This window comes from Perognathus longimembris, chromosome 28 (genome assembly GCF_023159225.1).
Source record: "Perognathus longimembris pacificus isolate PPM17 chromosome 28, ASM2315922v1, whole genome shotgun sequence".
Taxonomy (NCBI): Eukaryota; Metazoa; Chordata; class Mammalia; order Rodentia; family Heteromyidae; genus Perognathus; species Perognathus longimembris.
In genome coordinates this window covers 88699897-88725830 of record NC_063188.1, presented here as the reverse complement: position 1 = coordinate 88725830, position 25934 = coordinate 88699897, and the positions used below count along the sequence as shown (strand labels likewise).

General features: G+C 37.8%; 1 protein-coding gene across 4 annotated transcripts in view; it reads left to right on the top strand.

Moving 5' to 3' along the window:
* The first annotated feature begins 1473 nt into the window (after window positions 1-1473).
* The window catches only part of Prrg1 (proline rich and Gla domain 1), an 85601-nt gene continuing 61140 nt past the window's right edge, over window positions 1474-25934 (top strand). Inside the window, exon 1 of one of the 4 annotated variants that reach the window (XM_048336321.1) lies at window positions 1474-1565. The gene's annotated coding sequence lies outside the window, so the exon portion shown is untranslated. Of the gene's footprint in view, window positions 1662-1704; window positions 1959-25934 lie in introns of those variants that run through there. The other 3 variants (XM_048336319.1, XM_048336320.1, XM_048336322.1) reach the window with 3 other exon arrangements.

The window sequence follows — 25934 nt, the reverse complement described above, 5'->3', positions numbered from 1 at the left end:
AAAGTACATTCAGAAATCAGATTAAAATTTAACTCCCCACATATACACCTCTGTTAAAGTTGCAAAGATTATCTTTATGAATCCTCTGTGTTTTTAAAAGCTTGCTATCTATGAAGAATGAATAGGACACGGGTGATCTTGTGACAATGTACTTACAGATTTATGTAATCTTTGAAATCTGTGCTTATATTTGTCAGCATATCTTTCTGCAGTAAGTCCTCTTAGGAATGTCTGCTTTGTAAAATATACCCAAATGGAAGACCCATAGAAGCTAATGGGAAGAATTTCACCATATTTAGTTGTTTAAAAGCAGTTACCAGACTCTCCAATAAGAGATTAAGAGGGTCTGGTAACTACCATTATTGATTGTAGGAGTCACAATCAAAATACTTGCTGGAAATCACTATCGGTGTGGCTCTGTGGCAATTTCTTTGTTAAGCCAAATATTTCTTAATCCTATCATGACTGAAGTACAAAAAAATAGAAGGGGAAATTATGAATAAATCACTTTAGGCCAACACCCAATTCACTTTGTATTCCGTGAGATGCGTTTAATAGCTGATCTGAAGGTAAGTAAAATGCCTTGCCACAGCTGGGCGGAGCCTAAACAGAAGCGCATAGAGCTCAATATTCAGCACCCATGTATCATGGAAGGTCAAGGTAGGTTCCTTAAAATGCGTAACATCAGAAAACACGGCCTTATATTTCATTAGGTTTTCAGAATCCTAAAGCTTGGGTTCTATGAAGATATGTAAGAAGCAGAATCAAAGATGAGCGTTATTTGATCATCTGTGTTCTCCTTTCCAAGATGCTCCTGTAGGTGTGTTCAAGATTCTTTTCAAGTGAAAGCAGATTGCTGTTCTCCAAAGTTGTCCAGAAACAGCCACATAAGTTTGTCCTGGGGAAAGGGCAATTCCTGAGCTGTAACAGAGGGCAATGGTTGGCTAGTTACCAATCAGGATCCGGGCTCACACACAACCCTACACCAGAGGTCTGTGAATTAAAAAGTTCCATGCCCCCAATTTCATGAAGGCTGAGGACTATACATAATGAAGGGGAAAAATGACAACTGCAAAGAAGAATGCATAGTGAGATAGGCACAAAGGGTGGCCAAAGGAAGAAGTGCTGGTAGGAACCCACGTGGCTTTGAGGGAGAGATGGGGCGCCCCCAAAGGGTGACTACATGGTTCTGCCTCAAGCCAGGTTTGGTCAACGTTAAGTGTGGGGGTGCACAAAAGGGCGTTGCCAGCCTTTCTCTCAGTGTTATAAAGTGACAACACGATGAAGATGAAATGCACTAGTGGAATGGTCTTTCCCGCAGAGTCGCTGGTGGTGGCAGAAGATTCACTCCTTCCTTTCCCATTCGGTTTGGCTCCTCCCCTTGCTTCCCACCCCGTCATGGCCCCGCCCCTCCATTCCTAACCCCGCCCCAGGCGGCCCCGTTGCTTCCCCCAGCCCTTTCCGTCAGCTCCTGGCTTTTAGCTCCCGCAAGGCTTGGCAGGAGTGTGAGAGCGCAGGCGCGGTTTGCAGCTCGGCTAGCGCGGAGTAGCGGAGCGGGACGGGCGGTAAGTGTGGCCAGCGGCGCTGGGCTCCTCTGAGGGAACCCGGTCCCATCCCAGCTTACCAGGAAGGATCGTGGTGGACGTGGGTGACTTCGGTAGGTGAGGAGAAACTATTTGGACGTGCTTGAATGTTGGTAGCGCAACTACTGTGGAGTGTGCCGGTTGGGGCCGCGTGGGGAGCAGAGTGCGCGGTGGCGGGAGTGGAGGAGGGTGTGTTTGAGAAGAAAAGCTGGAGAGGGGGAACCTCGACGCTGGAAGCCCGTCCACAAGCTTGGCAGGATCGGGAGGTTCGCCAAGGCTCTGGGGCATATCCTAGCTTCAAGTTCAGTCTCCCGGCATAGTGCCTCTGAGAGGAGCCCCAGGCTTATCCCATTGCTCCCACTCTGGCTTCTGGAGGTACAGGTTTGCCAGGAACACTCCCCATCACTGGGGCAAAGATTTCGGGGAGGTGGGTTATCGGCCCGGGTTATTGCCAAAGAAGGCGTGGCATTCCTGTTACTTTCCTTCACCGCGTCCCCGGGAATGTGTCCCTCTTCTGGTCCGTTGTGCTCATGGACATTTTAACAAAGGCTATGACTGTTTTGTAGGCAGTGGCTGGTGACAGCGGGGGCGGGTGTGTGTGGGAGGGGTGCTTGCAAAGTCGCGGTGTGGCCTGAGGGGGGCGGCAATTGGGAATTATGGGGGGCCCCAGCATGGTGGAGTGGAAGGAAGAAAACTACCTTCCTGCTTCAGCCTTTTCCGTCTTCCTCGTCTGCCGATTTTGATTAGTAGTAGGAAAAGCCCCGAAGGGTTATGACTACATTTTTGTGTGTGTTCAGGCTCTTGTGCAGACATAGCTTTTGTGATTGTGTTATACACGTCTTTGCGGAAGAAAAGCGAAACTAATAGCATTTGACAGGAAATAATTGAATGAGAGGGAGAAGTGGAGTGACAAAATCCCTTTGGGTAGTCACAATATAAAGGCAAACTGAACGATGTGAAGTTGCACAAATCTGAGTAAGTGAAAAGTTGAGTAGAGGACTGTTGATGGTTTCAATCAAAAGTATATTATTAAGAGAGTGCTGCCACATAGTTGGGCAGACTCACTTTAGAATCTTTAAATATGATATCAAGAATACAAAACACTAGGGAAAATATTGTGATATTGGATATGGGTTCATAGGCTTTAATTTTTAATTTTAGAATGTTTGTTTTGAAATATAGTATATATGTTCCCAAGCATAGATGTTGATATTTTTACTTATTTGTTTTAACTTAAACAACAAAATGAATTGAACTTCCTCTTCCTCCACTCTTTTCCCTTGATTTTCAATCCTATTTTATAAACATTTACTTTAAGATCTGATGTATATTTAAAGATATAATTACTCTGCCTCAGGTATGAGCTGAACAGAATTTTGTTATTTTACTCTTTTCTTTATTTTCCAGTTATATCAAGGTTTATAGTGATAACGGTACCTGATCAAATCTAATTCATCCTTCCAGACACATCAATTCCCAGAAAAAATTACCAATTTAGCTTCAGTGAAATGGTCATCCCCTTGTCTATAAAATTGATGTCACTAGACTTATTTTATCTTTAACTTTTTGTGCTAGTAGTGGGACTTGAACTTAGGGCCTCATACTCTTCTTTTTGCTCAAGGTTGGAGCTCTACTACATGCGGCACCCCTCCGCCTTTGGCTTTTTGCTGAATAATAGGAAATAAAAGACTCATGGAGGGCTGGTGATATGGCTTAGTAGTAGAGTGCTTGCCTTGCATGCAAGAAGCCCTGGGTTCGATTCCTCAGCACCACATATACAGAAAATGCTTGAAGTCGAGCTGTGGCTCAAGTGATAGAGTGCTAGCCTTGAGCAAAAAGAAGCCAAGGACAGTGCTCAGGTCCTGAGTCCAAGCCCTAGGACTGGCAAAACAAAACAAAACAAAACAAAAAAACTTGTGGGCTTTACTGCCTGCGTTAGCTTTGAATCGGGATATTCAGGTCTTTGCCTCTTGTCTTGTATTATATCTAAGTCAGTGGGTCATGTGAGACTGCCTAATAAAGCTAAAAGATTTATGTGTTGATAAATGTTGTTAGAAAGATAATAATTTGTTCCGCATAAATTCATGTGATAACAGAAAAAAAACTTCATGATGAAGTTGTATGGAATATTTGAGTAACATCAGATATAGGGAGAGAATAAATACAAATGTGTTCCCATGTCTTAGTCACAGTTCATTATTACAAAAGAGGTGTAAACACTTAGCAGATAAGGATAAATAAGGATCAGAAAAAGGATCAAGGCTAACTTCTGACACTAAAACTAGTGAACAATCAACTTTTTGTAACAGAAAGTTAACTATTTACAGGACACAAATAGGGTGTTGTTGTAATTTAGGATGTTCTATGAGTGAATCCAGGTGACCAAATGGTATCCTTTAAAGGATAATGTATCTAAAGAAAGCTGTAACTTAATTAATTGTATTAAACAGTACTCCTAAGTAGCCTTTAGCTAATGGATCTCTCTCTCTCTCTCTCTCTCTCTCTCTCTCTCTCTCTCTCTCTCTCTCTCTCTCTCTCTCTCTTCTTTTTTGCCTGTGTTGGAGCTTGAATTGGGCACTGTTCCTGAGCTTCTTTGGCTCAAGACTTGCACTCTACCACTTGAACCACAGTGCCACTTTTGGCTTTTTCTGAGTAGTTTATTGGAGATAAGAGTCTCATGGACTTTTATGCCCAGGCTTGGCTTTGAACCATGATTCTCAGATCTCAGCCTCCTGAGTAGCTAGGATTACAGGCATGAGCTGCTGCACCCTGCTGGTTCTCTTTTTTTTTTTTTTTTTTTTTTGGCCAGTCCTGGGCCTTGGACTCAGGGCCTGAGCACTGTCCCTGGCTTTCTTTTGCTCAAGGCTAGCACTCTGCCACTTGAGCCACAGCGCCACTTCTGGCTGTTTTCTGTATATGTGGTGCTAGGGAATCGAACCTAGGGCCTCGTGTATCCGAGGCAGGCACTCTTGCCACTAGGCTATATCCCCAGCCCGCTGGTTCTCGTTTTGTTTTCATATTTCCTTGTATAGTTGGTCTGATCATTTCTACCATCCTGTCTTTGATATCTCTTTTAGTTCCACCTGCAACCCTGGCCTTCCAGTAACCTCTAGCCCATAACAATAATTAACTTCTTCGTGCTTTTTACTAGGTCCACTCAAATCTCACCATTCCCACCCCCAGCTTTAATCTCAAGAATGGAGGATGTATCATGAGTAAATGATCACTCACTTTGTAAAAGAACGGAGTTGATTCTTTAATCAAAATGAATCAGGATTGACTGCTTTGTTAGTTCAGATTTCTGTGCCTGTAAAACAGAGTACCTATTTTGGTCATTAGTAACCTCTATTTGCTTCTGTCACTTAAGTTTATCCATACTCACCTTAAATGTAAAAGTGGTTTTACCTTAATATATCACTTTTCTTCATAACACTGACCTCCCACCCTCCAAAAACATGACTTCAAGTTAGTGTCTGGTTTTTACAAAGAAAATTTGAGACCCAGAGAAGATAAGTTCTTGGAAATTTCCTTTTCTCCCCCCTGTATGTGTGTTCCAGTAGTGGCGCTTGAATTCAGGCCCTTGCATTCTTGCTTGGCATTTTTGCTTAAGGTTGCTGCTCTACCACTTGAGCCACAGCTCCTCTTCGGGCTTTTCATTCATTAATTAAGAGATTAGTCTTTTAGACTTTACTGCCTATGCTGGCTTCAAACCATGATCCTCAGAGTTCAGCCTCCTGAGTAGCTAGGATTATCACTTGATAATGATAATACATGACTCTGTTACTGGTTTATGTATTTACTGGGCTGTAGTTTTTAGAAAGTACTTTTACTTAAAAAATATTCACTACAAATAAATTATACACCAGGTGCTCACATCTGTAATCCTAGCTGCTCTGGAGGCTGAGGTCTGAGGATATTGGTTTAAAGTCAGTTCAGGCAGAAAACCACTTTCCTCATTTTTAGTAAGGCCCCAGTAAGGTGTAAAGGATAGCCATTAGGAGCTTTAGAGAGAGGAGTGGTGTCACATAATTTGAATTTTACACCGATCTAATTGGATGCTTGGTGGAGTGTAAAACAGAAGATAGACAAATTAGAAGAGAAATTATAGTAACTTGAATTAAAGTAGTATATAATGAGGCAGATATAAGCAATCAGAATCAAGGATGATGGTAAGAATTTTCAGATTTTTAACTTGGAGAATTGTAGTGATTTAATGAAATATAGAAGATTCCAGGAGAAAGTTTCTAAAAGTGAAGATTAAGTGGTAGACATGTTGAGTTAGAGGTGAGTTTTGTATAATTCATAGATATGAGTGAGCAGGAAATTCTGCAATGAATCAAAATATAAGTGAAGAGGCCATGCCTTTTTTTAATTAGTAATAATTTTTTCTATAGCAGTTTTAGATTCATGGGGAAATTAGGCAAAAATGAGAACTCTCCCATACCTCCTATTCTTCCCCCACACCCCACATCTTCCTGTGCTGTCAGGATATTTTGTGCCACAGGAGTGTGTTTGGCACAATTGATAAACCTACACTGAAAAAGTATCACATAAAATTAATTGTTTATACAGGATTTACTTTTGGTATTGAAAGTTCTAAGGGTTCTGACAAATTCATATACACTTCTGCCCACCATTTTGATATACAGAATAATTTTTTTACCTTTCAAATCATCTGTGCTCTATTTATCTTTTTCTACTCCCAGGCCCTGGCAATCTTGATCCTTGATTGTGCTTTGTTCAAAATACAATGTAGTTAGAATCATACAATAAGTAGCCTTTTCAGATTGATTTCTTTCACTTAGTAGTATACATTAAGCTTCCTCCATGACTTAGTGCCTTGTTTTCTTTAATATTAGATAATAATTCATTGTCTGGATATACAGGTTTATCAATTCACCTATTAAGAAATCTTCATGGTCACAATCAAGTCTTTGAGATGATGAATAAAGCTGTATTAATCTATGTGAGGTGTGTGTGTGTGTGTGTGTGTGTGTGTGTATGTGTGTGTGTGTGTGTGTGTGTGTGTGATAGTAAGTTTCCAACTCCTTTGAGTAAATAACAAGGATCACAATTACTGGATCATATGATAAGAGAAATGCATATTTAGTTTTGTAAGAAACTGATAGTTTCTGTAGTTGATCTACTAGATTACAATCCTAGCAGCAATGAATGGTAGTTCCAGTTGCTCCACACCCTTTTTCAACATACTCAGTGTTCTGTATTTTGGCTATTTTAATAGGTGTGTAGTGGTAGTAGTGGTATCTTTTATTTTTGACTCTTGACTTTCGAATCGAATGTAGTGTTGAGCATTTTTCCATGTGCTTATTTTCCATCTACATTGTTTGTTGGCAAAGTATCTCTTCATACTTTTTGTCAGTTTTTAGATCAGGTTATTTGTATTGTCATTGCTGAGATTTAAGATTTATCTACCTACCTACCTACCTACCTACTTATTTGCCAGTCCTGGGGCTTACACTCAGGGCCTGAGCACTGTCCCTGGCTTCCTTTTGCTCAAGGCTAACACTCTACGACTTGAGGCACAGCACCATTTCTAGCTTTTTCTGTTTATGTGGTACTGAGGAAATGAACCCAGGGCTCCATGCATGCAAGGCAAGCATTCTACTGCTAAGCCATATTCCCAGATTTATTTTTTATTTTTATGTTGTGGATAATAGTCATTAGTCTGTTTTTTGTTGTTGTTTTTCCTGGTACTGGCACTTGGGCTTTGTCCCTTACCTTTTTTCACTCCAGTGTAGCACACTCTACCACTTAGACCACAGCTCCATGTTGGCTTTTTGGAGATTAAGTGGAGATAAGAATCTTTTCTTCCCTGGCTGGCTTTGAACTACTGTCATTACATCTGTTTCCTGAGTAGCTATGATTACAGGTGTGAGCCATCAACATCCACCTGAATTTGGTATTTCTTTTGCAAATATTTTCTCATGCTCTGTAACTTGACTTCTCAGTGGAGCTGAATTTTTTTGGTCTCCATGAAAATGCTTTTATAAATCATTCCATTAACAAAGCATATCTGGTGATAAAAGTAAAGTTGGCGTATCACTATTTAGATTTCCTTTATATTTTTTCTGGGAATTTTATAGTCGTGCATTTTCCCCTTAGGTCTAAGATTTGAAGTTTATTCTTACAAAGTATGTCATATCTGTATTCATAGTTTCTTTTTTCTTTTGATATGTGGATGACTAGTTGTTCTAATACTATTTGTTCAATTTTTTTTTTTATTGTATTGCTTTGTTTGGGAGGGTTCTGGTACTTGAAGCCAGTGCCTAGGAGCTGTCACTAAGCTTTTTTGCTTTAGGCTAGCACTCTACCACTTGAGCCACAGATCCACTTCCAGCTTTCTTTTTTTGGTGGTTAATTAGAGATAAGAGTCTCATGACCTTTCCTGCACAGGCTGACTTTGAACCACAATCCTGAGATCCTCACCCTCCTGAGGAGCTAGGATTACAGTTTTGTGTCCAGCTGCTGCCTTTTCTTCTTTGCAAAGACAAGTGGACTATATTTATTAAGATTTCTGAGCCCTTATTTTATTAAATTAATATATTTTCTATTTTTTGCCCATTCTACACTATTTTTTATTACTGTGATTTTGTAGAAAATCTTGCAGTTGGGTAGTGTCAGTCTACTGCCGTTGTTCTTTTACAATATTATATTTGTTGTTCTGTATATTTTGCTTCTCTCCCTCTAAACTTAAGAAAATTTTTTTTGCAGTACTGGGGTTTGATCCTAGGGCCTCATGCTTGCTATGCATGAGCTCTGTCATTTGAGTAATGTCCACAGCCCTTCTTGCTTTAGTTATTTTTCAAATCCTACTATCTGTGTTTTCTCCATAGCTGGGATTGCAGTCACCCTGCCCTGCTTATTTAGATGAATGTCTCAGTAAGTTATTTCTGATCTGTCATTGAACCACAATCCTCCCAGTGGTCTCCTTCTGAATAGCTGGGATTTCCAATAGGCCTGGCCAGAATAAATTTTTTCATAAACAGAAAATAAGTTGCTGGTTGTTTGATTGGGATTGCATTGAATTTGCAAATTGTTGTAAGGTAGTGACATCTTGAGAGTATTGAGTCTTCTTATCTATGAACATAGAATTTATTTCCATTTATTTAGTCCTTTGATTTCTTTATCAGAGTTTTTGTACATTTTTCCGTAAGCATTTAATATTGGGGATAAATTAATATAAACTATAAAGTGTTTTGAATTCAAATTCCACTTGTTATTTTCCAATAAGTACGAAGGAGATGAATTTTATTCATTAGCCATATATGATACAATCTTGATATACTTATTATTTCTAAGAATTATTCTTTTATCATTTGGGGGGGATTTTCTGTACAGGTAGTCATGTTCTCTGTGGACAAATGCAGTTTTATTTCTTTTTTTTTGCCAGTCCTTGGGCTTGGAACTCAGGGTCTAAGCACTGTCCCTGGCTTCTTTATGCTCAACACGTGTGCACACACATGCACATTTGCCTGTGCCTGTGCCTGTGCCTGTCCTGGGGCTTGAACTCAAGGCCTGGGAGGTGTCCCTGAGCTTTTTTGCTCAAGGCAAAGAGGTTTAACATGTGTGCCACAGATCTCTTTCTGGCTTTTTTTGGTGGTTAATTGGAGATAAGAGTAATATGGATTTTCCTGCCCTGGCTGGTTCGAACCACAATCCTCAGATCTCATCCTTCTGAGTAAGAAGCATTATAGGCACAAGCCACTGGTGCCTGACTATTTCTGTATATATATTTTTTGCTAGTCTTGGGGCTTGAACTCAGGACCTGAGCACTGTGTCTTGCTTCCTTTTGCTCAAGGCTAGCACTCTACCTTGAGCCACAGTGTCACTTCCGGTGTTTTCTCTTTATGTGGTACTAAGGAATTCATGCATGCTAGGCAAGCACTCTACCCCTAAGCCACATTCCCAGCTTTCTGTCGATTTTTTTAAAGTAGATTTGCTTTATCAAAGAAATTCCTTTAATTGATTCTGGGGTTTGAATTCTGCCTTACACTTGCTAGACCCATATCCCAGTCCATACCCCAGCCCCTTTTGCTTTAGTTACTTTTCAAATAAGAGTCTCATGTTTATGCCTGCGCAAGCCTGAACTATGACCCTTGATGATAGATGTGTATCACCACGCTGAGATTTTGATTGGCTAAGGTGAAGTCTCAGCCTTTTTTTTAAAAAAAAAAAAAACCTGGGTCAACCACAAACCTCTCCCATCTCCCCCGCCTGACTAGCTGATAGGTGATGATTAATTTTGATTATCATCTTGATTGAATTGAGAATGGGCTGGGAATATGGCCTAGTGGCAAGAGCGCTTGCCTCGCATACATGAAGCCCTGGGTTCGATTCCCCAGCACCACATATATAAAAAATGGCCAGAAGTGGTGCTGTGGCTCAAGTGGCAGAGTGCTGGCCTTGACCAAAAAGAAGCCAGGGACAGTGCTCAGGCCCTGAGTCCAAGGCCAGGACTGGCAAAAAAAAAAAAAAAATCAAAATTGATTGAATTGAGAGATGCTAGGTGATCAATAAAGCACACTTCTGGGTGTATCTGTGAAGATATTTTTAGAGAGGATTAACTACGATGGTGGGAGGATAGGGCCTTTCTGTGAGTGGCACTATCTCATTGTCTATGGATCTAGATAGAATTAAAAGGACACATGTTTTCTGCTTCATGATTTTACTGAGCGGAGGAGCTCTCCTCAACTACCCCCTTTCTGCCATGGTATTCTGTTTTATAACAGGCCCAGAAACATGATGCTAACTGACCATGAGCTGCAACTTCTGAAACCCTGAGCCACCATTAATTTTTCTTCTCTTAAACTGTTTTACTCAGATAGTATGTCACAACAGTGACAAAACTCACATAACTTTTACCCCAAGTTTGCTGAGGGTATTATTATTTTTTAAAATCATGAATCAGATTTGTATTTTGTCAAATATCTGTTGATAGGATCATGTACATTTTCATTTTTAGTAATTGATTTCTGGAACATATTATTAGTTTCTAAAGGTGAACTAGCCTTGTCTTGGCATAAATTCTGCTTGGTCATAGTATGTACTGTATTTGGATATTGTTGGATTCATATGCTAGTATTTTGAAAATAGCTTTTTAACCTATGCTCATGTGTGACATTGTCATGCAGTTTTGTTTACTAGTAATGTCTAGTTTTGATTTTAAGCTAAAGCTGGCCTTATAGCATAGATTAAGACATATTTCTTGGCATTTATTTTCCGGAGAGATTATAATTTCTGATAATTGTAATTTGTGTCTTTTTTATTAATTACCCTGAATAGAGACTTACTGAGTTTATGATGTTTTCAAAAAATAAGCGTTTGGTTTATCTCTGGTAATTTCCTGTTTTCAGTTTACTAATATCTGATTTGATTTTATTTCTGTTCTTCTATTAGGATTTAATTTGCTCTTCTTTTTGTAGCTTACTAAGATGGGAGCTTAAATGACCGATTTGAGATCTTATTTTCTTTTTTTAATTAATTTATTTATTGTCAAAGTAATGTACAGAAGGGTTACGGTATATGCTTTTTTTTTTTTTTTTGACCAGTCCTGGGCGTTGGACTTAGGGCCTGAGCACTGTCTCTGGCTTCTTTTTGCTCAAGGCTAGCACTCTGCCACTTGAGCCACAGTGCCACTTCTGGCCATTTTCTGTATATGTGTTGCTGGGGAATTGAACTCAGGGCTTCATGTATATGAGGCAAGCACTCTTGCCACTAGGCCATATTCCCAGCCCCATACAGTATATGCTTTTAAGCAATAATTTTCCCTTTAAGTCCAGCTTTTGCAGGACCCACAAAAAAGTGGTGTTTTTTTTTTTTGTCGGTTGTGGGGCCTGGATGCTGTCCCTGAGCCTTTTTGTGCTCAAGGTTAGTGTTCTACCCACAAAAAGTTTTGTAAGGGGGCTGGGGATATGGCCTAGTGGCAAGAGTGCTTGCCTCGTGTACATTAGGCCCTGGGTTCAGTTCCCCAGCGCCACATATACAGAAAACGGCCAGAAGTGGCGCTGTGGCTCAAGTGGCAGAGTGCCAGCCTTGAGCAAAAAAGAAGCCAGGGACAGTGCTCAGGCCCTGAGTCCAAGCCCCAGGACTGGCCAAAAAACAAAAAAAAAGTTTTGTAAGTTACATTTTAATTTTTATCTTATCTAAAACATTTTTAAATTTCTCTTGAGATTTTTCTATGATCCATGTATTATTTTAGAAGATTGTTGCTTACTATTTAAATATTGGGGCATTAGAGTCATCTTCTGTCATTAATTTCAGTTTAATTCCATTTTGGTCTGAGAGTATACTTTCCATGCTTTAAAATTTTTTAAGATGTCTTATGTCTCATAGTAATCTTTTAGTGAATGTTCCATGTGAGCTTTAGAAAACTATGCAATCTGATGTTGTTGAATGAAATAACTCAAGATGGTCAATAACAACCAACTGACTGACTGATGGTGATTTTGATTGACATGGAAGTGGACATGAATCCCTTAGAGGCCTTATTAAAGTGCAGGATCACATTGAGGAAGCTTAAAAGGTCCAGTGGGATTCTTGCTTTCTCAAAAGCCTATCTGATATTGATGTTGCTTTTAAACATACAATACTTGCTAATACTAAAGTTTTAGTTCATTTTACTTTCAATTACTTAATATGCTCTGAGTACTGCAAGTATTTGCTATACAGATTTTCCACCTAGGAGAGGAAAGAAATTGAAAAAAAATCTGCTTTACTTATCTATCAAACATTTTCTCCTAAGACTGGGAGCTAAGAGGAAACAAATTATATAAAATGGATATTGTTATCATTGTGGTAAATCGGCAATTTGAGTAAAATAGTAATATATCCCTGGAACATTTCTCACATTGCCTTTTTAGTTGTAGACAAGATTTTACCAACCATTCTGTACAGGTTATTTAAGATAAAATAAAGTTAAACAGGACAAATTGGTTCGTGTGTGTGTGTGTGTGTGTGTGTGTGTGTGTGTGTGTGCGTGTGTGTGTATTTGCATGTATGTGAGAGTAATTGACAAGGTATAAAGCTTTAAGCTTTCCTTTAGGGATGTAATAGGAACTACTAGCTCTTACTCTTTTGTTTTGATTTGTCTTTGAAGCCTGTCTTTTTTTTGTTAATTGCAGCATGTTTCCTACAATGAAAAAGTGATTGGATTATCCTGAAACGTAGGGGACCATAGAAATAATACAGATAATGCAATGTGATTTATTGAGTATCCTAAGGAAATGAATGTATGGTGTTCAGCTTTAATTCTACATTTATCTAACATCTTTGCTATTTAAGTGCTATATATACAAGTTTTATCCTTTCTCAATAAGAAACCTACATTCTTCTTTAAATGATACTGGACATATGAAATATCAATCAAAGAGCCAAGGGCCTAAGGTAATCACAGCTCTTTAAAATGTTCATAGTTGCTTTGTTCTTTCCATTATTGCGTGGTAATAATTGTCATACTTCTTTTCAAATACATTCAGCTACTAGTGATGAATTATTGATAACACTCATTATCTTATTGAAAGTCTTAGCAATTAAATATGCCACAATTGAAATAATGATTTGAATTCACAGACACATTTTAGTGCTTCAGAATTTAGAATCTAAGATTCCTTTAAGAAATGCGGCAAAGCATTTAAGCATGACAATATACAGTCTATGTTTTTCCTGTAAAAGTGCTATTTAGTTGCTATAAGTTAAACTATTTAATTTGACCAAAATGTTTTCTGCTCTTTATTATATTACCACAGCTTAGAAAAATGTGTGCATATATTGTTCATGGAAGTTGTACAGCTTTTGATGTTCTTCTTAATGGCAGTTCTTTAGCATACTTAGTTATTTAAAACCAGGAGGGTAAAGACTGGATTTTGAATTTATTATATACTAAATTCTGTGAAAGGAGATACCTAAATTCAAAAAGACGTTATAAAGCAGGAAAAAATGAAAATGTGTCATATTTTAAATCCTTGACTTGAGATTAGTACCCTATATTCTCTTTCTTTCTTTCATCCAAAATTTTGTCTTAGAAGATGCATGTTATTCTCTGGAGTCCTCATTAATCAAAAGCTCCATTTTCAGTGACAAAGTCTTGTTACACCAAGTACTTTTTAGTCTTTAAATCTCCTATATTTCTCTCCACCGTGCCTGATGTTTGTGGTTTGGTTCCTAATGTTATGCATTCCAGGTTTGTAAAAAAAAAGTCAAAAGAAAAAAGGTCTATGTGAGTAACTTACCACAGTAATCCACTTTGACATGTTTGCTTTAGGGAGAAAGCAGGAAAAGTTAGAAACATAAATCTAGTTTTAGAATTTGCTGTCACTGCAAAAAAAGTAAATGGAATATATTTCAAGTTTCTTTTCCTATATTAGTATTACTTATGGGACCAGAATAATTATTCTGGCAAGGATATATTTACTTTCACATGTAATTTTATCCTGCTTCAGTATCTCACTTATTTCCCCTTAGATTTACCAAGAAAATATTGTTGCACTAGTGGAAGTAGTAAATGCCTCTCTGTAGGTTCACAAGTAGTGTGAAAATAGATATTTTTGTTGTACTAAACAATATTATAAAATTAGCAATTCTTTGAATTTTAAATGGTAGGTAATATTTATGAGTAGTATTTTGTTTATATTTTACTCTCTAAATTATGAATGTTCATCCACATTGTAGAATTGACCTTTGATAAATTTTAATAATCTCTATCTGCTATTATTCAAGTTCAACCTTCCTTAATTCTTTCCTAACACTCTATAGTCATATCTTTTATTGTGTGTTCCAATCCTTTGGCTGGAGCTGAAGGCCTTTCCATGAATTTTTGTGCTCAGGCTAGCACTTTTGCCACGTGAGTCACAGCTCCACTTCTGGCTTTTTAAAACAAATTCTTTATGTAGGTCTTAGGACTTGAACTCAGGGCCTGGGTGCTGCCAGTTAGCTATTTTGCCCAAGGCTAGTGCTCTGCCACTTGAACCACAGCTCTACTTCCAGATTTTCGGGCAGTTAACTGGAGATGAGAGTCTCACAATGTTTTCTGCCCTAGCTGCCTTCAAACTACTATCCTTGGATTTCAGCCTCCTGAGTAGCTAGGATTACAAGAATGAGCCACCAGCACCTGACACATATCCTCTTAACTCATCTGCCCAGTAATTTTTTTTTGCTTGTTCTTCATCTAAATCTGCCCATCCACAAATATTGAAAACCTCCACCTGGTGGCCCCACCCTTCTCAGTGCACATAGAAAGCACATTTAATACACTTACAGAATAAATTAACCCACTCAATGAAAAGTTATAGTTTTTCTATTTGATTTCTTCCTTTCTGTTTCTGTCCTTCACCTTTTAAACTCGAGCTAATTATCCACCAGAATCCTAGCCTGGCTAGTTAGGACATCCCCATTGTATTAGTCTAGTTGTTCTTTGCCTGGTTTCTACCACCAGGAATCAGGCTGCTAAATACATCTAGAATCCGTCCAGCTATAGTGGGTGGATTCCTGTCTGCCAGAGTCCTCAGAATACAAGGAAAGGCTTAGAAACAATCCTGTAAGGAATGAAATTTTCTCTCTTTTGTTTGTGAGACCCAAATCCCCTCCTAATAGCCTGTTCCTCACATGAGTATAGTGTTAGTACATTATTCAGAAAATGGCTCAATTTATTTGTTCACTCTAGTTCCCCCACAACTCAGAGCCATATTCATTATCTTTCTTAGTAATAATAATGATAACAATAATTTCTTTGCATTTTACTGGATATTTTAATGCCATTTTTCTTGCCCATATAGTATATGCATGGCATTTATCCCACTTTATAGTAAGGACACTATATTTTAAAGAGTTTAAGTGCCTAAGGTCACTTTAATTGTATGTAGTAACATTATAATTATTCCAATCCATATTTTTCTGACACTGGATGACTGAATTTTTCCTCAAAAAGCCCTGGTGCCTCCTTCTTTTCTCAGTTTCACACAGTAAATATAGAATAAAACTGTGTTTACAAAGAGAAAAAGTATATTGAGCAATTATGCATGCATCTTAAGCACCAAGCATTATGGACTAGGATTAGTATTTAATAACTGTCAAATGAATGAAGAAATGCCATGTAAATTTCTTAGAAAGATAATCGCTGTGTAGTAGAATGGCAAGCATATGGTAAATACTCAAAATATTTATTGAGTTCATGAGGTTATCTACTCAGACACTGTTGAGTTAATCATATTACCCACTGAACCTTTCTATTGGAACAGAGGATGATTATGAATGTGAGTAAACAGATACAGTCTTCTAGAGAGGAAAATGGTTGTTTTAATGTTTCTCCTTTGTATACCTTCGTATATCTCAGTGGGTTTCTCTCTCTCTCTCTCTCTCTCTCTCTTTGGTACTGGGGATTGAACCCAGGACGTTGCACTTGATAGGCAAGCACTTTGCCTCTGAGCTACATCCCATCCCCTCAGTGTTTTATATCATGCGATGAAGCATGAAGCTTTTGTTTACCTATCCTGTTTCATTGAGACTTTGATTTCCTAAAAATCCTTTCATGTTTCCCCCCCCCCCCCTTTTTTTTTTTTTTTTGCCAGTTCTGTGCCTTGGATTCAGGGCCTGAGCACTGTCCCTGGCTTCTTTTTGCTCAAGGCTAGCACTCTGCTACTTGAGCCACAGCGCCACTTCTGGCCATTTTCTATATATGTGGTGCTGGGGAATAGAACCAAGGGCTTCATGTATATGAGGCAAGCACTCTTGCCACTAGGCCATATTCCCAGCCCCTTTTGTTCCCATTTTTGTACAATGCCATTAGTTCCATGGCGTCAAATTGATTCTTCACACATAAATTTTCCACATTTTATCCAGTCAGAATTTTTCATGGAGATTCTGGAATAAATACATGATTGTCTGCCTTAAACTAAAATGTCCGAAATGTCAATGGCTCACATTTGTTACTCTAGTTACTCAAGAGGCAGAGAGGAGAGGATCTTGGTTTAAAGCCAATCTGGACACAAACAGTCATTCCTAAAATCCTAGTCTCGAGGTGTAACTTACTGGCAGGATACCCATTGTGAATAAAGATGAGTAAGAGCTTGAAGTTTTGAATTCAAACACTAAAACTACCACCATGTACATTCATTCAGTGCACACACACACACGTGCACACACACACACACACTCTCATAAATAAATACAGTGTTCAAAACAGAACTTCTCCTGACCTCTACTCTACCTATGTGTCTGCTTTTTCTCTTGTGTCTTGTTGTGTTCCATGGGGAAAGGGCTGTGTTTTCATATCTCTGGGTAAAAAGCAATCAATATATAATCAAGAATGTGACCATGTAGTTGTGTTTAACTGCTCCTTTGGAAAACTTATAGTTGAGGCCCTGGGCTTAAGACCTCTAAATTAAGGGGGTACCTACCAGTAATCTGTATCACCCCATCCAAAGATATTTCTGCTTTCCTTCTATTTCTCTTTCCTAACAAGTAGAGATAAAGCAAGAGAGGAAGCTGTCTTTTATTATCTCTTTAACTTGAGCATAACTTCTTGAGAGAAATACTTCGATTGTCATGTCTATAGATCTCATTCCAAACATATATAAAATGCAAACTTTAGGTCAGATCATTAAAATTCCATTGACTGCAATAGTCATAACCTAGCAAATTTCTTTGAGAGCATTGCTGCATTGTATGTTTAGCATATCCAGTGGTTTATCTGTAGTTATTGATTAATGAAAGCAGTTATAATTTTTTGAGCTTACATTGAGGTTCCCTAGAACATTCATATTTTGTGTGGATTTTTCTCTGTGGTTCATTTCTTTTGTAGTTGAATTACAGGCCACAATTTGTCATGTAGATGCTTTTTCTTATTCCATTCAGTCATCAAATGAAGGCCTACCCATGATACTGTGCAGTCCACTCTTAACCTCTATCTGTGGATTTGTTCAGAGAATGTTTATGGCTTATCCTTTCTGTAGGATAGTTACTGGACTTCTGCTGATGATATTGTTTTTTTTGTTCCTGTTATACTATTGTATTGACAATGTGGTTTTGCTTCTCTTTTTTGTTCATCACACACTGGTTGGGCTCAATTTATCTAAAAGTATGCAGATTGTCTCCAAGAGCATTAATTAAGTCATATCTAATTTCTATAATTTTGGCAAAGAAATCTCATGTGTGCCCTTTTAACATTTAGTTTTATTAAATAGAATTTTGTAAGGAGTATTGCTTCCTTCTTATTCCAAAAAATATGTTTCGATTCTGTATGTAGTATTATTGAAATGTATGATTTTTTAAGATGCAAAAAGTTAATGCATTACTAGCATTTTGGTATAGGAAGTTTGTAATTGGTTTATAACTACCTTTTGGTATAGGAAGGTCTTAATTGGTTTATAACTACCCCTTATCTTCATCTGTACTTACAGAAGTGAAATTCAAACTCATTTTAGGGTTGGTTTTCCAAGTCAGGTAGAGCTCAAGAAGAGTGCCTCAGAGACCTCTGAGTGTTTTATATATATCATTCAGTTTCTAGAAGGGTCTTGGGTAAATGTTTCTGATTACAGTGCCATGACTGTTTTAAAACCATAGACTTTGATTTGAGCTTATTCTGTTTTACCAGGAACAATAACATTAATTCCAGGGACTATTACCAGACCTTATATTATCCTTCTGTGGGTGAGTAGGTAGTTAGGGAAGTCAAATAGCTGATGCAAGTGCTTTCTCCCATGTGCACAGCAAATAACTCACAAATAGGTCCCTTGCTTCAAAAGTTACTCAAATTGCAGGAGGTGACAGGACATTCTATTAATAACTTCACATTTACTCTACTCCATTGCCACTTCCTTTTAGCTAATCCAGGGCCCTACTGAAACACAGTCTTCTTTTAATAAATACTTAGAAAGCAGGGCGCTGGTGGCTCACTGCTGTAATCCAAGCTAGTGAAGAGGCTGATATTTGAGGATCACACTTCAAAGTCAGCCCAGGCTGACTTTATGGGACTCTTATCTCCAATGAACTTCCAAAAAGCCAGAAATGGATCTGTGGTTCAAGTGGTAGAGTTCTAGCCTTGAGTAAAAAGAACTTAGCCCAGTCCCCGAGTTCAAGCTGTAAGACTAGCAAAAATATTTTTAAAAATAAAGCTTAGAAAAATGTTAACACTAAATATCATTCTACTACATCTGGTTCACAGGGAAGCAGAAAAAATCAATATAGTGTAAAATAACTACATTGAGTAGCACCTGAACGACTAAATCTTACATGATTTTGTATAGGACATGGAGTTAATACATGACCCAAGTCTTAGTGAAATGTCCCATAATTCTTGACGGAACAAGGAAAATAACCTAGTGAGAAGTGGAAAATTGCTGCAAAGTCCTTCCCTCCTATCTCCTAGTTTAACAAAGACTTTCTTCCCTTATTCCATATGGGAGTAAAACTACTGGTTTCAATATACAAAATATCTTGGATTTAGTTTAATATTTTAGGTTGTTCAACATCAAATGACCTATTGCTTAGGCCATCTGGCTCCAGTTTGGTGTCATCATGTGAGACTAGGGATTCCGGAAACTGATACCATGCTGATTTTGCTTTTGCTGTCAATGTAAGTAATAAATTATCTTCTTACCAGCCAAAGTAGCAGAAATTTGGCAAGTGAATCTAACAGCTGCAGTAGTAATACACGTAGCTCTGTTAGCCACCATGTTGCTACTTTGGGAATGTTTGTGTGACATAGTGGAACATTCGCTGCCAAACATCCAGCTGGCATGGGTACCAGGAGATATTCCTTGAGCCTTGCACTCATCTCTGGCAGAATGGGAACCCTGGTTTGGCAAGTGGATAGAGGTGGGGGTTTTCTATTAGAATTACTCTTGATTGTTTTTCTCTTGCATTGTTAAACTGAAGAACTACTGAGACCCTCCTCATTAGAAAGGTTTTTTTGCTGGTCCTGGGGCTTGGACTCAGGGCCTGGGCACTGTCCCTGAGCTTTTATGCTCAAGGGTACTACTTTACCACCTGAACCACTGATCAGCTTTTTTTTGGTGGTTAATCAGAGATAAGAGTCTCATGGACTTTTCTTCCTCAGATCTCGGTCTCCTGAGTACCTAGGATTATAGATGTGAGCCACCAGTGACCTACTAGAAGGTCTTTCTTATATACCTGGAAGTACTTGTGAATTCTGAAGCCACTGTTCCACAAATATTCACCTATGCATGATGGGAATGGAAGCATAATGGTAATGTTTGGGTCTATTCAGAAAGGTGCACCTTCAATATGTGATTGCCTCCAGCTACTAATCAATTCTGTGGTCTCTATAGTCTATGCTGTCTTTGGGTTTCAAAAAAACTCCAATGTTTCACTATACAAGAATTTGTAAAATATTCTTATTCTGGCATTATATCTGGAATAAAACAAGGAGGCAACATGAAGGTTACTTCCTAAATTATACATTTAAAAGTTTCTGTAACATTTGTCAATTCTTTATTGTTACTTTCTAATATAGGCATTTAGAGCTTTAAGCTTCCTCGCAAGCACTATGTTAACTGCATTTTCCAGATTCTGAGGTTTTATCTATTTATGTTATTGTGAAGTAGTTGTATGAAAGAGTTACCATTTAACAAAGTAGTTTATGAATACAATATATCTTGATCAATGTCTGATGTTATATTTTAATTATTGTTTTGTCCAAAATTTTGTAACCTTTATATATCTCGGAATTTATCCTTCAATCCAGTGATTACTTAGGGTTGTGTCATTTACTTTCCAAACATGTGGTGTTTCTTCTGGTTTTCATATTGGTCACTCCCCTCCTCTCCCAGGGACTCTCTCTTCCCTTTGTTCCTCCTCTCCCTTCTTTTTTTCTCCTCCCTTTTCCTCTTCTCCTCTCCTCTCCCCCTCACTTCCTCCTCCTCCTCCTCCTCCCCTCCTTCCTTCCTCCCCTCTTCACCTTTTCTTTTCTTTCTTCCTTTCCCTTCTCCTTTCCTCCCCTCTCTTCCCCTCCCCCCCTTTCCTCTCTCCTCCTTCTTGTGCTCTCATTTCCTGCCCTCCCCTCCCCTCTCCTCCTCTTCTTCTCTCCCTCTCTTCCTTTTTTCCTTCTGGCATAGCATATAGCCTTCGTTGGCCTCAAACTCACAATCCTGTCTCAGCTTTCCAAGTGATAAAATCATAGGCTTTCACCACCATGTTTCTGAAGAACATTTTCACACCTCCGGAATGGTTACAAACTCCTTTACATCTCTGTGGAGAATTTGGTATCAGTATTGTCTCAGACAACACCTGGGAATGTGATCTCAGGATGACTTTTGGGTCAAGGCTTGATTATGTTTTGTGTGTCTGGAGAAATAGATTATACACTTTATACCTGTTGGTCAAAATTGCTTTGTAAGCACATCAAGACTCATGATATGTGACTGGAGGCATGACTTAAAGTAGTAGAGCACCTTCCTTGCAAGTGTGAGGCTCTAAGTCAAGAAGAAAAGGTTTAAAAAATAACCCCCAAATGTGCACCTTATTTCTGAGTTTTGGTTACCATGATTAGTCGCATAGCATGAGCTACCTTCATTACCTTCCTTGAACAAAAGCCATTTATGCTGAGATTTAAATATTGTTCTGCTTGCCTCAAGGCAAGTATTCTGCACTTACTCTTCTAATTAGCTACTAGAGGGATATATATATATATATATATATATATATATATATATATATATATATATATATCCATTTGATTTACCCAATTGGGTTAGTCTATTTTCTGTTGGGAGACCACAGGCTAGTTAATTTATGAAGGAAAAATGTATTCAACTTATATTTCTGGAGGCTGGAGGGTCCAAGGTCAACAAGCTAGATTGATGGGGGTCTTTTTGTTAGTGGAAACATTCTATATACTGGCAAGGCAAGGCAGGGTATCATATGTGGAGAGGAGCATATAAAAGATCCAGAAATAAATTGACTTCTATAATAGATCTACTGTTAAGCTGACATAAACCATTCACCCAGAACCAGTTTTTAAAGTTGCACTTGCTAATACTTCACAATAGAAATTAAATTTAAACAGGAGTTTTTGTGGGAACATTCAAACCATAGCACCAATGTGTGCATTTTCTGCTGCTTTTATTGTGCTCTTTGCAGTAATAAATTTTAGCATTGAGTATAATCTGTTGGGTTCTTTTGATGAATCATTGAACTCCATGGTGGTCCCATGCTCCTCCCCCAAACTGTATTCTAACTTAATTCTGTTTTGATTAAAGAACACACTTTGCATAATTTCCCTTTTTCTTTCAAATTTTGAGAATTTTGTAATGGTATAAGATGTGTCTTTTCTGCCTAGTGCACCATGAGCCCTGAAAAGAAAGGAAATTCAGCCATTATTGGTGTATTGTTCTGTAAATATCAATTAGACCACAGAAGCTGATAGACTTTTGAACTTTTATATCCTTGTTGATATTTTATGCCAAGCTCAACCAGTATATTTTTTTTAAAACTTTAGATATGCATATACATTTGATACAATATTTTTCCTTTTGGAATTAGGAAGTATCCTTCTTTATGTCTTATACACTTAGTTTGATATTTGTATTCTGAGATTAATGGCCATTCTCAACTTTTGCTTCCTCTTTACAAGATGTATCTTTTAGATTTGTTTACTTTTATCTTCTCTGTGTATTCATATTTAAAATGCATAGTCAGTAAACATATAGTTTGAGTTTTTTTATACACTCCTTTAATGTTTATCTGCTTGTCTTCACTCACTAGAGTAACTTCAGGGAAGTAATCTGTCTCATTTCAGAATAATTCTTTCATTTGGTATTTGTTCCATGCAAATGTGATTCTATAACCTAGAAACTGAAGGATTTTTCTTTTTACTTTTATATGCATGCCTCCTTTTCCACTAGCTGCTGCTCACCACAAGTGCTACACTTAGACCAGACTAAAAGCCAAGGTGATGAAAACTTAATTTATGTAGCTCCCAGTCTCCATTCCAGGTCTTAGCAATTGTGGTTCATCCTCAGATTTCATATGTTACGGTTCATTGTCCAGCAGCTTAAGTTTATTTTGGTTTTATGCTTATTTTTTCAGTGTCTGCAGGCAGGGGATGAAATCTTCCCTTACAATATCACTAGATAAAATAAATTCATAAAACATATTTAACAAAAAACTGACGTTCTTGTAGGCTGAGAAATCTCAGTAAAAATGAAGAAGGTTTGGAATAGTGGTATACACCTAGAAGTTTGGGCATTGAGGTAGAAGGATCATGAGTTCAAGGCTTGCTTGTACTACATAACAGAACTATGTCAAAAAACCAAAAGAAGGATCTTTTGGAAGCAACCTGCATAATCCTGCTTTCCTAAATTGTGTTAAAATTTGGATCACTTTTCATAAAATATGAAGATTACTTTTTAGAAAAACTGTTTATAGCTGTCTTGAACCGAATACTTGATTTCTTTGCCTATGATTGATGAAGGCCTACCATGAAGTTAGGTATTCAATAAATGTTAGAGGAGGTCATGAAGTTAAATTCAGCACAATAAATTATACAGCATTAGTAAATTAGGTAAGTGTGAACATTTTAATTATCTTGGAAGTAAGATGATTAAAGAAAATTTGCATATTTTTCTTATATTCATGTACAAACACAGCCAACATATTTGAAACCATTTTAAGTAAAAAATCTTCCATGATATTCTTCGTTGTATATTTCTATAAGAATGATATTTTATTGGGGGAAATACCTTTAATCGTGTTTCCTACTTATATCTAATCCATTTGTTGAAGGAGTTTAGGGAATACCGATGTAGGTAATTAAATAAAGCTCATTTTGTAGTTTCTGCTTCACATAGCAGTCAAAGTAAATGAGATTATTAAAAGGAAGTCCTTAAAGCTCAACATAGAAATTAGAAGGCTCATAGAAATTACCATGGAATTCAAAATACAAAATAGAAAATATCAGGCTTAATGTGTTCTGGAGGTTATGATATAAAAATTCACCCAAATATAATTGCCACACTTTTGACTTTTAGATCATTATCTTCTTGTTAATGCCCATGTAAAAGATTATGTGGAGTTTTGATATCACTTTGGTAAACTAGGCTGGCCTTACTGTAGATGCTATTCATATTGAATGGGAATGAAATCAAAGTAGCTCTGTTGACCTTTCACTAAAATTAGATATTTGACATTGACTTGTCAAGAAGATTATTGTAAAAGAGATGTTAGCAGGGAGCTCCTTCTTGAAGTCTATTCAATTATTCAGGATTATAACTTAGAAACTGCCTTTGTTGCTCTTCCCTTAGGTCTCATTTAAAGGAACTTGTAAAAGATTAGGAATTTCTCTTGTTCATTAAGGAGCTATGGTACCATCTTGCAGTTGGCTATAGTGACCTACAGCCCACATATAGAGATCCACGTACATGTAGCCTCTTTCTCCCTGAGGTAGGCTAGTTTGAAATCCAATGCTCCAAACTGTTTTGAGACTTTAATTGCATGAGTGAACACTGGAAATGTGAAAAACAGTTTTGGACCAGAATAACAAGGTAAGGCTGAAGAACATTTTTATGGATATTTGTGCATGTTGCCAGCAGGATATTTTTTCCAGATGATTCTGAAAGATTCATTTATACTTTAACGGATTTTTTGTTTTATTCTTCTAAGGTTCCTATTGAATTCTTGTTAATTATGTACCAGACTACATTCATTACTATTCTTTACCTTAATGTCAACATCTCTGAGATAAATGCTTCCGTTTAATGGGAAATAAGGAGCTGATATTTTAAAAAGGAATTTCCTTATATTTCAGTGCTTCTATGATATAGGATGTCTACCTTAAAATTAACAACGCAAGTTATTAGAATCCTATAATTGTATTAAGTTTTGGAATGCTTGAGCTAAGAATTTTCTCCTTAAATCAGTAGTTACATTGGTATGTGGGAGGAGTCTTTCCCAAGATTAGCTTTCTTCAGTCACTAATGCTGCAGCTAGACATTGCAGAAGCAGTTTCTAAGGAAGTGAATAGATGGTGAGGTAATTTTTGTAAGTGCTTGGATCCTGATTGTCTCCAGAGCCTTTGAAGCTGTGAGTTACACAATAGACTGATTTGATCTCTTAGAATCTTTGCCAGGTTTGTAATTGCACTGAGATTTTAATGATCACAAATGACAACATGATGTCCTTCTCTTGATTTGAAGAATGAGGTAATTACTATAGGATGAGACGTAGGTTTTAGTTTGGAAGACTTGGAAGATCAAAATTCAGGTTAAACATACCAGTGTATCTGAGATAATTATGTGGCTGCTGAGTAGAGGCTAGTTGGTTTGTTGATATAACCTTGAAGATTACCATTAAACTATGAGCAGAAAGGGTCAGGTTCAGGGGTGGTGGTGGTGGTGGTGGTGGTGGTGGTGTGTGTGTGTGCGTGTGTGTTTTGACAGTGGGGCCTGAGTGCTGTCCCTTAGCATTTTACTCAAGACTAGCTCTATACTACTTAAAGCTTTTTTGTGTGTGACTAATTGGAGATCATATTCTCATGGATTTTTCTGCCCATGCTAGCTTCAAACTGTGATCCTCTGATCTCAGACTACTAAGTAACTTAGAATTACAGGCATGATCCACTAGCACCCATCCAGATTCAGGTTTTATGTCATTTTGGTAATCATTGAGTCTTGGCATAATGGTTGTCTGTGATGAATCATGTTAAGTTTGTCGTGGTTGTTGCAATAATTAGAATTATATTTCATTATACTTCTAGACTAGTAATATTGGACAGGTGGTGGAGTAAGGTATTCTTTGCCTTCTGCTCTTGGAAAGCAAGCCGTCATTATTCTAGACTCGTTAAGTGTAGCCTCCATGTCTGTGAAGTCTTCATGAGCTTTTCTGGGTACAAGGAACATAACCATTCTTCTCTGAATACATCCTTTACTTCTTTCATAGTATCTATGAAGTGTTTATATTTTGTAGTGCTGAGGTTTAAATTCAAGGCCTTTTGGATACTAGGAACTGCTCTACCACTGACTTACAGCCTTGGTCCTTAGTGCATTTTTTTTCCAGTCCTGGGCCTTGGACTCAGGGCCTGAGCACTGTCCTTGGCTTCTTTTTGCTCAAGGCTAGCACTCTGCCACTTGAGCCACAGCACTACTTCTGGCCATTTTCTATATATGTGGTGCTGGGGAATTGAACCCAGGGCTTCATGTATACGAGGCAAGCACTTTTGCCACTAGGCCATATTCCCAGCCCTCTTAATGCATTTTAATGTATATCTGCCTCTTGCCACTGCAGTAGAAAGCACAATTATTATTCCTGTATCCATCACTTGTATAATGGTAGAAAGTGATTGGATGAGAGTAACAGGGTAGCTAATAGAGACCTAGATAAAAG